This window comes from Magnolia sinica, chromosome 6 (assembly GCF_029962835.1).
Source record: "Magnolia sinica isolate HGM2019 chromosome 6, MsV1, whole genome shotgun sequence".
Taxonomy (NCBI): domain Eukaryota; kingdom Viridiplantae; phylum Streptophyta; class Magnoliopsida; order Magnoliales; family Magnoliaceae; genus Magnolia; species Magnolia sinica.
The window spans coordinates 86,329,489-86,343,023 of NC_080578.1; positions in this window are offsets into that span (position 1 = coordinate 86,329,489).

Here is a 13,535-nt window from a genome sequence, read left to right on the forward strand (position 1 = left end):
AACGACTGTCGATTCAGGGGTTTTTCGCAATTTTGGGCTGTGCAACCTGGCATAACCGGGTTGGTTGGCTAAAGTAGCTCGTTCTACCCTAAAATCATATATTTTACGTCAGATAACTTATTCCGGATTGCGAGATACGCCCAATCTAAGGTCCGACGGTTCGGATCACTTCTGTCGTCAACCGGGCCTTTTCTGATCCATCTTAGCCATGAAACTGTCCGCGACCCACTCTACATCAGTCCCCTCCACTTCAAAAGAACTCGTCCTCGAGTTCTCATCCTGCTCTAGTTCATGATACTCGGTCAGGTCCGCGATGTTGAAAGTTCGTGAGATCGTCATGTCATCTGAAATATCAACAACATAAGCGTTGTCATTGATTTTTCAAATGATTGGGACAGGTCCAATCTTCTTATTTTTTAACTTATTGTACGTCCCGGTCGAAAATATCTCTTTGCGCAGATGGACCATAACGCGGTCGCCCACCTCGAACACTTTTTATCGCCGATGCTTGTCCGCTTGCTCCTTATACTTTTCATTTGAGGCATGTAGCTTGGTTTGCACTTCTGCATGGATGCCCATGATCTTGTCTGCCATATATTCTACTGCAATGCTCGTGCCTGGATGCTTGGGCAGAGGGACCAAGTCAAGTGTGTGGCGAGGCACTTGTCCGGAGATAATTTGGAACGGTGATATCCCTGTTGAGCGGTTCACCATGTTGTTGAATGCAAACTCTGCTTGAGACAAGGCCAAATCCCACTGCTTCGATTTTTCTCCTGAAATACAGCGAAGGAGGTTTCCCAACGTGCGATTCACAACTTTTGCTGATATGCACCATCTGGTGGTAAGCACTGCTGAATTGAAGTCGTGCATCGAATCGATTCCATAAAGTCTGCCAAAAGTGGCTAATGAACTTCGTGTCACGATTGGAAGTAATGGTCTTGGGGACCCCGTGTAGCCGTACGACCTCCCAGAAAAATATATTCGCCACGTGTGTTGCATTAAAGGTCTTCTTGCATGAGATAAAGTGCACCATCTTGGAGAAACGATCTACCACCACGAACACTGAATCTATGTCGCGTTGTATTCGTGGAAAACCAAGCACGAAGTCCATTGATAAATCCTCCCAAGGATCGTCAGGCACAGGTAACGGGGTGTAGAGGCCTGTATTCTGAGATTGCCCCTTGGAGGTTTGACAAACATGACAATGTTGTACGACTTTTCCCACATCACGTACTAATTGCGACCAGTAATACCGTTCTTCCACAAGAGCTCGCATCTTGTCTCGCCCCAGGTGTCCACCGATGTCACCTCCATGTAACTTCTGAATAATATGCTCCTTCAGAGAACTTTGAGAGATGTATAATCGATTCCCTTTAAAGAGAAAATCGTCCCGTATATGAAGGTCACTGGGGTGACCTTCTTGGCACTTCACCTAAGAATCTTTGAAGTCCTCATCCTCGACATACAGCTCCTTGAGACAGTCGAAGCCGACTATCTTGTTGCTCATTGTAACAAGTAGTGATGCACGACGGCTAAGTGCATCAGCCACCTTGTTCTGTTGCCCTGACTTGTGCTTCAGAACGAACGTGAATTCCTGTAAAAACGTGACCCATCTAGCATGCACACGATTCACGTTAGTTTGACTATTAATAAACTTTAATGCTTGATGGTCAGTGTACAAAACAAACTCTCTTTGAATCAGATAATACCGCTAATGTCGCAATGCCTAAACAACTATGTACAACTCAAGCTCATAAGTCGACCACTTCTTTCGGGCTTCGCTGAGCTTCTCGTTGTAGAAGGCTACCGTTTTGCCTTCCTGTGATAATACTCCTCCAATTTTGACGTATGAAGCGTCACACTCAACTTCAAACAATTTATCGAAATTAGGAAGCACCAAGACCGGTGTTGTAGACAAATGATGCTTGATCTCATGAAAGCTCTTGTCAACTTTATCGGTCTACTGGAACGGTCCTTTTTTCAAGCAATCTATTATAAGCGCGACTATGGTGCTAAAAGCTCGCACAAATCGACGATAGAAAGTTACCAACCCGTGAAAACTCCTCAACTCATGAATGTTTGTCGGGATCAGTCATTCTCTAATAGCTCATACCTTTTCATCATCCACATGAATGCCTGTGGATGTTACAACAAATCTTAGAAACAACAGGTTGTCAGTTAAAAAACTACACTTCTTCAAGTTAAGGTACAACTTATTAATTTGTAGGACCTACAACACCTGCCTGAGATGTTTTCTGTGCTCCGCCTCATCCTGGCTATATATCAATATGTCATCAAAATATACTACCACAAATCGGCCAGTGAACGGTTTTAGAACTTGATTCATTAGTCGTATAAAAGTACTTGGTGCGTTCGATAGGTCGAAGGGCATGACCAGCCACTCATATAACCCTTCATTGGTCTTGAATGTCATTTTCTACTCTTCACCGGGTCGGATACGAATCTGATGGTACCCGCTCCTTAGATCTAGTTTAGAGAACACCTTGGCCCCTTCTAGCATATCGAGCATGTCGTCCAATCTTGATATTAGGAACCGATACTTGATGGTAATTTTATTGATCGCTCGACTGTCGACACACATGCGCCACCTTCTATCTTTTTTTGGCGTTAATAATGTTGGTACAGTACATGAGCTTATGCTCTCTCTCAAGAGACCCTTACGGATTACTTCCTCCACTTGCCCCTGAAGTATCTCACACTCCTTCGGACTCATCCGATAATGAGAGCGGTTGGGTAGGCTAGCTCCAGGGACGAGGTCTTTGTGATGTTGGATGTCCCTCATGGTGGGCAATCCATCAGGTAGATCCTCAGGCCAGACTTCTTTGAATTCGTTTAGCAATAGTCTTAAACTTGGAGGGATGTTTGAGGGTTCCTCTTCCTCGCCCTTCACCACTACGGTGTATACCTCGCCGGTTTTCTTGGATTCCTCCATGAAATCCCGAATGGTCAAGAGGAAACTCCTCTCCACTTTAAAAGCTTCAGGGTGGTTCTCTGGTGCCATAGGGGCAAGGATTATTTTTTGACTATCCTTGACAAATATGTAGACATTATCTCGTCCCCGATGGGTCGCATCACGATCCGACTACCAGGTTCAACCGAGTAGCATATGACAAGCTTTCATGTCGACCACGTCATAAAGTATTTGATCCTTATAATTTTTACCAATTGAAAACGAGATAGTGCATTGTTTGGTTACCTTGGTCTCATTCACCTTTTTTATCCAGCCAATTGAGTACGGGAAAGGATGCTTCGTCGTTAGTAGCTGCAAATTGTCCACCATCACTCTTGAGACGATGTTCTCGCTACTACTGCTGTCTATGATCACATCACAGACCTTTCCGTTGACAGTACACCGAGTACGAAATATATTGTGTCGCTGTGAATGTAATTCCTTTCGTGGGGCATACAGTAATCGTCTCGCAACTAGAAATTCGCCACGATCCTCGCCCGTCACTTCATCACCACTTGTTATTTCTTCAGTAGTTTGTTCATGTTTATTAAAGCCATGGTCTTCTTCTGTGGCTTCATCTTCAGTGCCCTCTTCGTTTATAGTCAAGTGTGCTACGGGACGTTGAAGACAAGTGTTTGATAAGTGGCCTAGTTGGCAACAGCGGTAACAATTGTTCGACCTTGGCCGAGCATAAGGATTTGAAATCCTACTCGGACTAGCTGTTGTGGGTGCTGCACGTTGAGGTCTGAATGAGCCACTCCCCGTATCATGGTTTGCGGTTATAGGAGGTTGATGACGTTCTCCTACTGGATCTTTTCCTCGTGCCAGCATTGGATCCTGCGTGGGACCCGTCATGGGGGGTCGAGTTGAAGGATATGGATGAGCAGGAGCTCTTGCAAGTTGTGTTTCTGCCCTACTCGACAATTGAACTGCTTCATCCACGGTCCCGACTGGGGACATCTGAACTCGGTCATGAATTGTCGGTCGCAACCCACCTATAAATCGTGCCACCTTCTGTGACTCAGATTCTGACAGATCATTTCGTGTAGCCAACTGTTGGAATTCTTCAGTGTAATCTGTGATGGTTCAATTTTCTTGTCGGTAATTTTGATATTGCTGGAATAATATTTGCTCATAATCACTGGGGAGAAATTGTGATTGAAGAAGACGTCTCATCCGTAGCCATGATGAGATGGGCGCCTTGTTCTGACGGGCTCATGAGAGTTGTAATTGTTCTCACTATGCAGAAGCACCAGATTTTAATTTAAACGCTACCAATTTTACCCTGTTATGATCTAGCACGTCCATATAATCAAAATATCTCTCTACTTCGACTAGCCAATCGAGAAAATCTTCTATACGTAATAAACCGTTAAAACTAGAAAGTTCAGCCTTACCTCAATAGTCTCTTTCAGCACGATCTAGATGATCACTTCCATGGATTGGTCGTCGAGCAAAACCCTTATTAAGGTTCTCGTCGCTAGAACTTGAATCACCTGGTGAAGCCCTACGGTTTGCCACTGGTAGTGCTCTACGAAAATCGGGGTTGCGTCGTACAACAACCAAGGATGGTGGAGCCACCATGAGTGGTGGAGCACCGCCTAGGGCTCGGGGCGGAAGTAGCGCATCCGCAAGACGATCGAGAGTTGCCTACAGGCCTTGCATGGTCAACTGACTCTCCCGGTGGAAAGCTTCCATTCTTTCCGAAAGATAATGAATCCCTTGATCACCGTCTAAAGGATTTTGATTCATACCTTCGTTGTTTGCCATCGGCTCGAGAGGAATCCTCGCTTTGATACCAATTGACGCAGGGATGAACGTGATGAGGATAACTACTCCGAATCCACGGAGCTTCTCTGGACTCCTCACAGAGACCTCTTGAATCCACGAGGAACGAAAGTAGAAAATAAAAATAAATTCTAATAAATTTGAAATTCATTAATTGATGAATAAAAACGAGTTCACAACCGTTTAAATAGGGGTACCAAGCAATGGAAAAGAAATCAGAATCAAACTACAACTCAAACTCCTAGAATCCGCAACTTACTATAAATAGTAAACTTACTATTTATAGACGGTCGTGATGTCTACTAGTGTGCAAGGTTTTCGGCCAAAAATAGTAAGTGTCCTATTTGGCTTCACCAAACCGTTCTCCTAATTATTCTAAGCTCTTTTCACGTTGGGCGCAACTCCTAAAGCCCGACGGATGAAGAGTTATAATCAAACTAAACTTACTATTTATAGTAAAAACGAAATTAAAAGAGGGAAACAACCGTCGATCCAAGGGTTTTTCGCAATTCTGGGCTACGCAACCCGGCATAGCCGGTTTGGTTGGCTAAAGTAGCTCGTTCTACCCTATGTTACGTCAGATAACTCATTCCAGATTGTGAGATACGCCCAATCTAAGGTCCGACTGTCCGGATCACTTCTGTCGTCGACCGGGCCTTTTCTGATCCATCTTGGCCATGAAACTGTCCGCGACCCGCTCTACATCAATAAGCAGGCTCAGTCTAAGCCCGTTGACATGGATGTAGGATCTTCTTCCCAAAGAAGCACCACTTTAGGTGAATCACGGAAACCTTGTATGACATGCAAGCTACTTTGCAACAAATTTTTTTAAAATGGAAGGGCACAAGCAGAAGCCTTCAACCAGTTTATGGAAATGTTCTTTGAAAAATTCTTAGCACTTAGAATTGCCAACCTAGTCGAGCGAAACTTAAAGGTCGCCTCATGCCACCTTATTTCAAGGAGGAACGTCCGAAACAACCAACCATATGACCCCCACAATGCATATCCTGAGGGACAATCTATGTCGGTGTCGACCAGCTCAGGGGGCGACCTCCTCTGCCATCAGTGTGACAACCATACTATAAAAGTGTCAAGCGACCCGAAGGATAACCTTATGTGCCGCTGGCGCCTCCTTAAAATTATGCAAGGGTTGATCCGCTTAGGGGGCAACCTCCAATCTTTTAGGTCCACAAGTCGTTAATATCATGGTATAAATATAACATCCAATCCCACCACCATGACCTTTAGGCCATGAGAATGTCATAAACATCATCAAAGAAGTAGGTGGCTACCCTTACATCCGCAAGGTCGTCAAACCCGTATATTGTAAACCTTATCATTGAATTTACCATTTTCTCAAGAGAAGAGGACTCATCAACAACAGAGCATGCCAATCGCTTCACCATGCAATGTGGCCAAGTATCAGCTGATGATTGTTTGAAACTCAAGTTATTCGGTAATTCCCTAATAGGGGCAGGCTTCACATGGTATATAAACCTACCCCCAACTCGATACACTCTTGGCTCAAGATGGAGGAAATGTTTCATATCTAGTTTCATTGAATTGAACCTGAGGTTTCTATAACTGACCTCTCCCATCTAAGATACTTGTTAGGGCTAAGAGATACATTGCCCGCTTCAAGAAAGCGAGGAATCATTGTTCGGGAGGCCGAGTTCATAAAATTGGGCCCGGATGATATGGACATCAAGCTCTAAAAGAAGTTTGAAGTCATGGTCTTTAAAGATCTTTTTGAGCTCTCTGCCCATGCTAACAAATATGAGTGGATTCTCTATGAGGAGAATCAAAGAAGGAATGCATTGTAAGAGGCATATTATCAGGACCCCAATTACAAATTGGACGTTGCTGAGGTGGTAGCCAAGAGGCCGCTTGTTTATCCGACCTTAACAAGAAAAGACGTTTAAACCCTATAGGAATGAATCCTATGAAGAATACCTCTAAGTTTAACAAGCAGTGTTCTTTTGATATTACTGACGTTAACAAAAGTTTTGACCATATTCTAAAAGCTAAATTTATTAAGCTCCTAAATTTTTTAAAAATTCCATCAGCCAAATATTTAAAGTGTCGTGCGGATGCCTTGGATTTTGCACAGTTTGGGAGATGAAGCAGGGCTCTATCGACTAGACCGAACTAGGTGTCGGTCTGACCTACAGAATTTGGGAATTATCAGGAGTAGAACAGGAGCAGAGCAGGACTCTATCGGTCCGACTGAAGGTGAGTTCAGTCTGATTGATAGATACCGACTCTATTACGTGTTTTTGTGTAAGTTGGTGCGTTTTAGTCCAGTTTTGATTATGACTTTTAATATACGATTGTTTTCTCTAATAAGGCAATGGTTTTGCGGGGTGAAAGGGTTTTCTACACTTGTAAAGGCTTGAGAATGAATTTTTCTCAAGGTCTAGGGTTTTTCATAGGGTGTGCATTGCAAGGGGAGATTGTGTTGCTTCTATAATTTGAGAAGGTAAGTGGTGTAACTTAAGGTTTCAATTATAGTGGAGAGCTTTGTCACTTTGTGCCATGGTTTTTTCCTTGCAAGGGTTTTCCATGTAAATTGGTGTTTGTGATTGTTTATTGGTTGTTTTCTATTTTTATTGTTCTATCTTCATTGGACGTGCTTATGCAAAGCACGGGATTAACAGTGGTATTAAATTTGAATTTTTAATATCTATGGTTGATATGGGTTTATTGTGGGTTGGGAATTACAATAAAGGGGTATCAAAGCGTCAGGTTAAGGACGTTTGGAAATTCAAGGAAGATGTCAAGGTCGAAGTTTGATATACAAAAATTTGATGAGAATAATAATTTCCATTTGTCGCAGCAAAAGGTTAAGGATATTTTTTATGGGGATTTTCTCCTCATTATTGGGTTCGCTGAAATCGAACCAGTTTCGATATCATCGATAATTGCTGGATTTTTCACCGCTGGTCGTTGGACAGTTTTTTAGTCCTGTCGATATCATTGATGGACTTTAGATGATATCGAAGGCTGACATCGATAATTGTTGAATTTTTCACCCTTGATCGCTGGATAGTTTTTTATCTTGTTTCCATATCATCAAAGGACCGTCGATGATATCGAAGGCTGTCATCGAAAGACCATCGATATCATCGAAGAGTTCTGCAGATGCGATTGTGAAAACGCAGATTTTACGGATTTTGTTTCCTATTTTGATTCTACCTCTTTTTATTCTAATATAAAGGGGTGTATGCGGGATTTGGGTGTATTACAGGGTATTCTAGGGTTTCCTAAAGCTTTGCAAGGGTTTGCAAAAGGGCTTAGGGTATCAAAGGTGTGAGAGAGAGAGTGTGAGAAAGAGAGAGAGGAAGCTTGTGGAAGGGAAGTTATGCTCATGGAGGTGATCTACCATATCTCAGCACTTCCACGTTCTCGTAATCGGTGAGATCTCTTCGTCTTCTTTTTTTCTCTTATTGTTTATCCATTCCTGCGTGAGTGAAGAAGGTTTGATCCAAGCAGTGTGTGCTTGTGATCGGTTATAACGTTCTGCTTTATAGTGGATTGTTGATCTGGACGAGGTCCCGTGGTTTTTACCTCTTTGAGGGTTTTTCATGTAAAAATTCCTGGTGTGGTGTGGTTTATGTTTTGATTTAGTTCATTGTATTATTATTCCATAATTCTGGTTTGACTCGGGAGGCTAGATCTTAAGGTTTTGTGCAAGGCCCCCAACAAAGTGGTATCAGAGCTAAGTTCATCGAACGGGTAGGATCAGTTTTGAATTATGGAAGGTGGCTCATCAAGGATGATCAGCTTCAATGGTTCTAACTGGACCATATGGAAGGCTAAGATGGAGGACTTGCTTTATTGTAAGGACCTATATTCTCCAATTTTAGGCATATCAGCAAAATCCAAGGATACGTCAGATGATGATTGGAAGAAGATGGACCGAAAGTCGGTGAGGTTTATTAGACAATGGTTGGACGATTTTGTATTTCACCATGTATCTATGGAAACCTCAGCCGCTAGCCTATGGTTGAAATTGGAAGGGTTGTATGAGAGGAAGACAGCCGATAATAAAATCTTTCTGATAAGATGACTTGTGAATCTCAAGTTCAAAGATGGTGGTTCTGTGGCTGAGGACATGAATGAGATCAACAATATAGTGAACCAACTCTCCTCTATGAAGATGGTCCTGGATGATGAATTGCAGGCTTTGCTAGCTACGCCAAAACTGCGAAAAAAGGACGGTCCAAAACCGTCTCAAATGACCAAAAAGGACGGTCATGGACCATCGTAAGGGCCGTCAAATTTTGACGTGTCGTATTAGCGCTATTGCTTAGTTCATTGCCTGACAGTTGGGAGACATTGGTGGTGTCTCTAAGTAACTCCGCGCCAGACGGAAAGATATCCATGGAACAGGTTACTAGCTGTCTCTTCAATGAGGAGACAAGGAGGAAGTCTTAGGGATCTACTCATCAAGAGGCCCTTGTGACACAAGAATGGGGGAGAGGAAAGAACAAGAAGGGCGGGAAGGCCCGAGATAAATCAAGAGGCAAGTCGAGTAACAGAAAGGATGTTGAATGCTGGAACTATGGCAAGAAGGGCCACTACAAGCATGAGTGTCGTGGTAAGAAGAATGATAATAAAGGAAAAGGAAAGGAGAAGGAAGATAAATCAGATTCCACTATGGTCGCTTCAGATGGCGACGTTGTAGTTATTATTTCAGCAGATCACGATATGTCTCACGGTTACGAGTTAGGACACCGACTGGGTAGTTGACTCAGGAGCTTCTTTTCATGCAACTCCACGCAGAGACTTCTTCACAAGCTACAAGTCAGGTGACTATGGGACCGTGAAGATAAAAAATTCTGGCATATCGAAGATCGTAGGGGTCGGTGATATTTGTGTGAAGACTGATGTGGGCTACACATTGGTTCTCAGGGATGTGAGGCATATCCTAAACCTTTGCCTCAACTTGATGTCGACAGGAAGGTTGAATGATGATGGCTATGAAAGCCGGTTTGCCGGTGGGTACTAGAAGTTCATCAAGGGCTCATTGATCATGGCCAGAGGAAAGAAGTGTTGCACCTTTTACAAGGCAAGTGTCAGTATGTGCAAGGGTGGGTTGAACGCAGCGGAAGATTCAGCCATTGACATGTGGCACAGGCATCTAGGCCACATGAGTGAAAAAGGGCTTCAAGTACTAGCGAGGAAGCGGCTCCTTCCAGACGTGACAGGTACACCTCTCAAAACCTGTCTTAATTGTTTATCAGGGAAACAGCATAGATTTTCATTTATTAAATCTGCTTCTCATGTTAATAAAGTGCATGCATTAGATTTTGTTTATTCTGATGTTTGTGGTCTATGAGGACAAAAACCTTGAGTGGGACATTGTATTTTGTCACTTTTATAGATGATGCATCCAGGAGGGTTTGAGTTTATGCTTTGAAATCCAAGGACGAGGTCTTTGGTGTGTTTAAATTTTTCATGCTATGGTCGAGAGAGAGACAGGTAAATCATTGAAGTGCATCCGCACTGACAATGGTTGTGAATACATTGGCGACTTTCATGAGTATTGCAAGTCCCTAGGTATACGGCATGAACAGAAGGTTCCCAAGACCCCCCAGCATAATGGTGTGGCTGAGCGAATGAATCGCACCATTGTAGAGAGAATTAGATGCATGTTATCCCATGCGAAGTTGTCCAAGACGTTCTGGGGAGAAGCAATGCATATGGTGGTGTATTTGATAAACAGGTCTTCATCAGCCCCGTTGAATGGAGAAGTACCTGAGAAGGTGTGGACTAGACAAGATCCATCGTACAGTCATCTTAGGGTGTTTGGATGCAGGGCATCCGTTCACGTACCAAAGGACGAGAGGTCCAAGCTCGATATAAAGATTAGGCAGTGTGTTCTTGGCGTACGGTGATGAAAGGTTCGGTTACAGATTGTGGGATCCGACTGAGAAGAAACTCGTTAGGACCAGAGATGTGGTTTTCTTTGAAGATCAGTGTATAGAAGACATTGGTAAGCCAGATAAAAACCAGCTTAGTTCAGGTGAGCTAGATGACATGGATCCAGTTATTCCTCCCGTGGTGCCTGATAACGGGGGAGTACAACAAGGTGTAGAGGACGAGGGAGTTCCTTCAGAAGATGGACCAAGGGAGCAGCCCCCACTTAATCCACCTGTTGAGCCACAGGTGAGGAGGTCATATAGGGACAGACAGTCGTCCAAGAGGTACTCGCCGCATGAGTACATTATGCTGACTGATGGGGGAGAGCCAGAAGACTATTCTGAGGCCCTAGCCGACGAGCATAAGGGGGAGTGGTTGAAAGCTATGTAAGAGGAGATGGAATCCTTGTATAAGAACCACACCTATGATATGGTGAAATTGCCTAAGGGTAAGAAAGCTTTGAGTAACAAGTGAGTGTTCAGAAAGAAAGTTGTGTTGAAGAATTCACAGACGAGGTTCAAGGACAGACTTGTGGTAAAAGGGTTTGTTCAAAGGAGAGGTATAGACTTTGAGGAAATATTCTCACCAGTGGTAAAGATGACATCCATATGGGTGTTGCTTGGGTTGGCGGCTAGCATGGATCTTGAGATAGAGCAGTTAGATGTTAAAACTGCCTTCCTCCATGGTGACCTGGAAGAAGAGATCTACATGCACCAACCAGAGGGGTTCGAAGTCGAGGGCAAGGAGCATATGGTATGTAGGCTGAGGAAGAGTTTGTATGGGCTGAAACAAGCTCTACGACAATGGTACAAGAAGTTCGACTCATTCATGTTACAACATGGGTATGACAGAACAGAGTCAGACCACTGTGTATTCACGCGCAAGTTCTCAAATGGTGATTTCTTAGTTCTGTTGTTATACGTTGATGACATGCTCATCATGGGAAAAGACATCAAGAAGATCGACAGGCTGAAACAGAAGTTGGGTAAGTCATTTGTGATGAAAGACTTGGGCCCGGCTAAACAAATCATAGGAATGGAGACAACCCATGACAGAAGCAACAGGAAGCTTTGGCTGTCACAAGAGCGGTTCAATATGAATGCAGCAAAGCTGGTCACTTCAGATTGAGCGACAGACAGTGTCCCAAGACGAAGGCAGAAGTGGATGAGATGCAGAAGATACCCTACGCGTCAGCTGTAGGAAGTTTGATGTATGCTATGGTGTGCGCACGCTCAGACATAACATATACAGTTGGTGTTGTCAGCCGGTATCTTGCCAATCTTGGCAAAGAGTATTGGGCAGCGGTGAAGTGGATACTGCGGTATCTAAGAGGCTCATCCAAGTTGAGCCTATACTATGGTAATGGAAAACCTGTGTTAGAGGGCTACACAGATGCAGATATGGCAGGTGACATAGACTCCAGGAAGTCTACATCAGGCTTCATGTTCACATTTGCAGGGGGACCGGTTTCTTGGCAGAGCAAGCTACAGAAGGTCGTAGCATTGTTGACGACAGAGGCCGAGTACATTGCAGTCATAGATGCACGTAAAGAGATGCTTTGGATGAAGAGGTTCCTACAGAAACTTAGCCTGAAGCAGGAGCAGCATGTGGTCTATTGCGATAGTTAAAGTGCTACACACTTGAGCAAGAATCCAAGTCAGCACTCCAAGTTGAAGCACATAGAGATTCGGTATCACTAGATCAGGGATACTTTGGAACAGAAGGTGTTACAGCTTGAGAAGGTCCACACGGACGATAATGGGTTAGACACGATGACCAAGGCTTTGCTCAAGGGCAAGTTTGAGGTTTGTAGAAACCGGGTTGGCTTGAAGAATGTGGATTCCTCCTGAGTCGAAAAGGGAGAGATTTGATGGGGATTTTCTCCTCATTGTTGGGTTCGATGAAATCGAACCAGTTTCGATATCATCAATAATTGCTGAATTTTTCACCGCTGGTCGCTGGACAGTTTTTTGGTCATATCGATATCATCAATGGACTTAGACAATATCGAAGGCTGACATCGAGAGACCTTCGATGACATCGATAATTGTTGAATTTTTCACCCTTGATCGCTGGACAGTTTTTGTCCTATTTCGATATCATCAAAGGATCATCGATGATATCAAAGGCTGTCATCAAAAGACCGTCGATATCATCGAAGAGTTTCGCAGATGCAATTGCAGAAACACAGATTTTACAGATTTTGTTTCCTATTTTGATTCTACCTCTTTTTATTCTTATATAAAGGGGTGTATGCGGGATTAGGGTGTATTCTAGGGTATTCTAGGATTTCTTAAAGCTTTACAAGGGTTTGCTAAAGGGCTTAGGGTTATTAAAGGTGAGAGAGAGAGAGAGAAAGAGAGAGAGGAAGCTTGTGGAATGGAGGCTATGCTCGTAGATGTGATCTACCATATCTTAGCGTTTCCATGTCCTCGTAATCGGTGAGATCTCTCCGTCTTCTTTGTTTCTCTTATTGTTTATCCACTCCTGCGTGAGTGAAGAAGGTTTCATCCAAGTGGTGTATGCTTGTGATCGGTTGTAACGTTCTGCTTTATAGTAGATTGTTGATCTGGACGAGGTCCCGTGGTTTTTATCTATTTGAGGGTTTTCCATGTAAAAATCCCTAGTGTAGTGTGGTTTATGTTTTGATTTAGTTCATTGCATTATTACTCCATAATTCTGGTTTGTTTCGGGAGGCTAGATCCTAAGGTTTTTTGTAAGGCCTCCAACAATTTTTACATCGCAAGAGTTGAGCAAGGCGTTATTGGAGACTAAACTGGAGAAGATGTTGGAAGACGACTTGAGCGAACTAAGGGAGAAGGCTATGAGCGTCTTTCGTCTGTGTTTATCG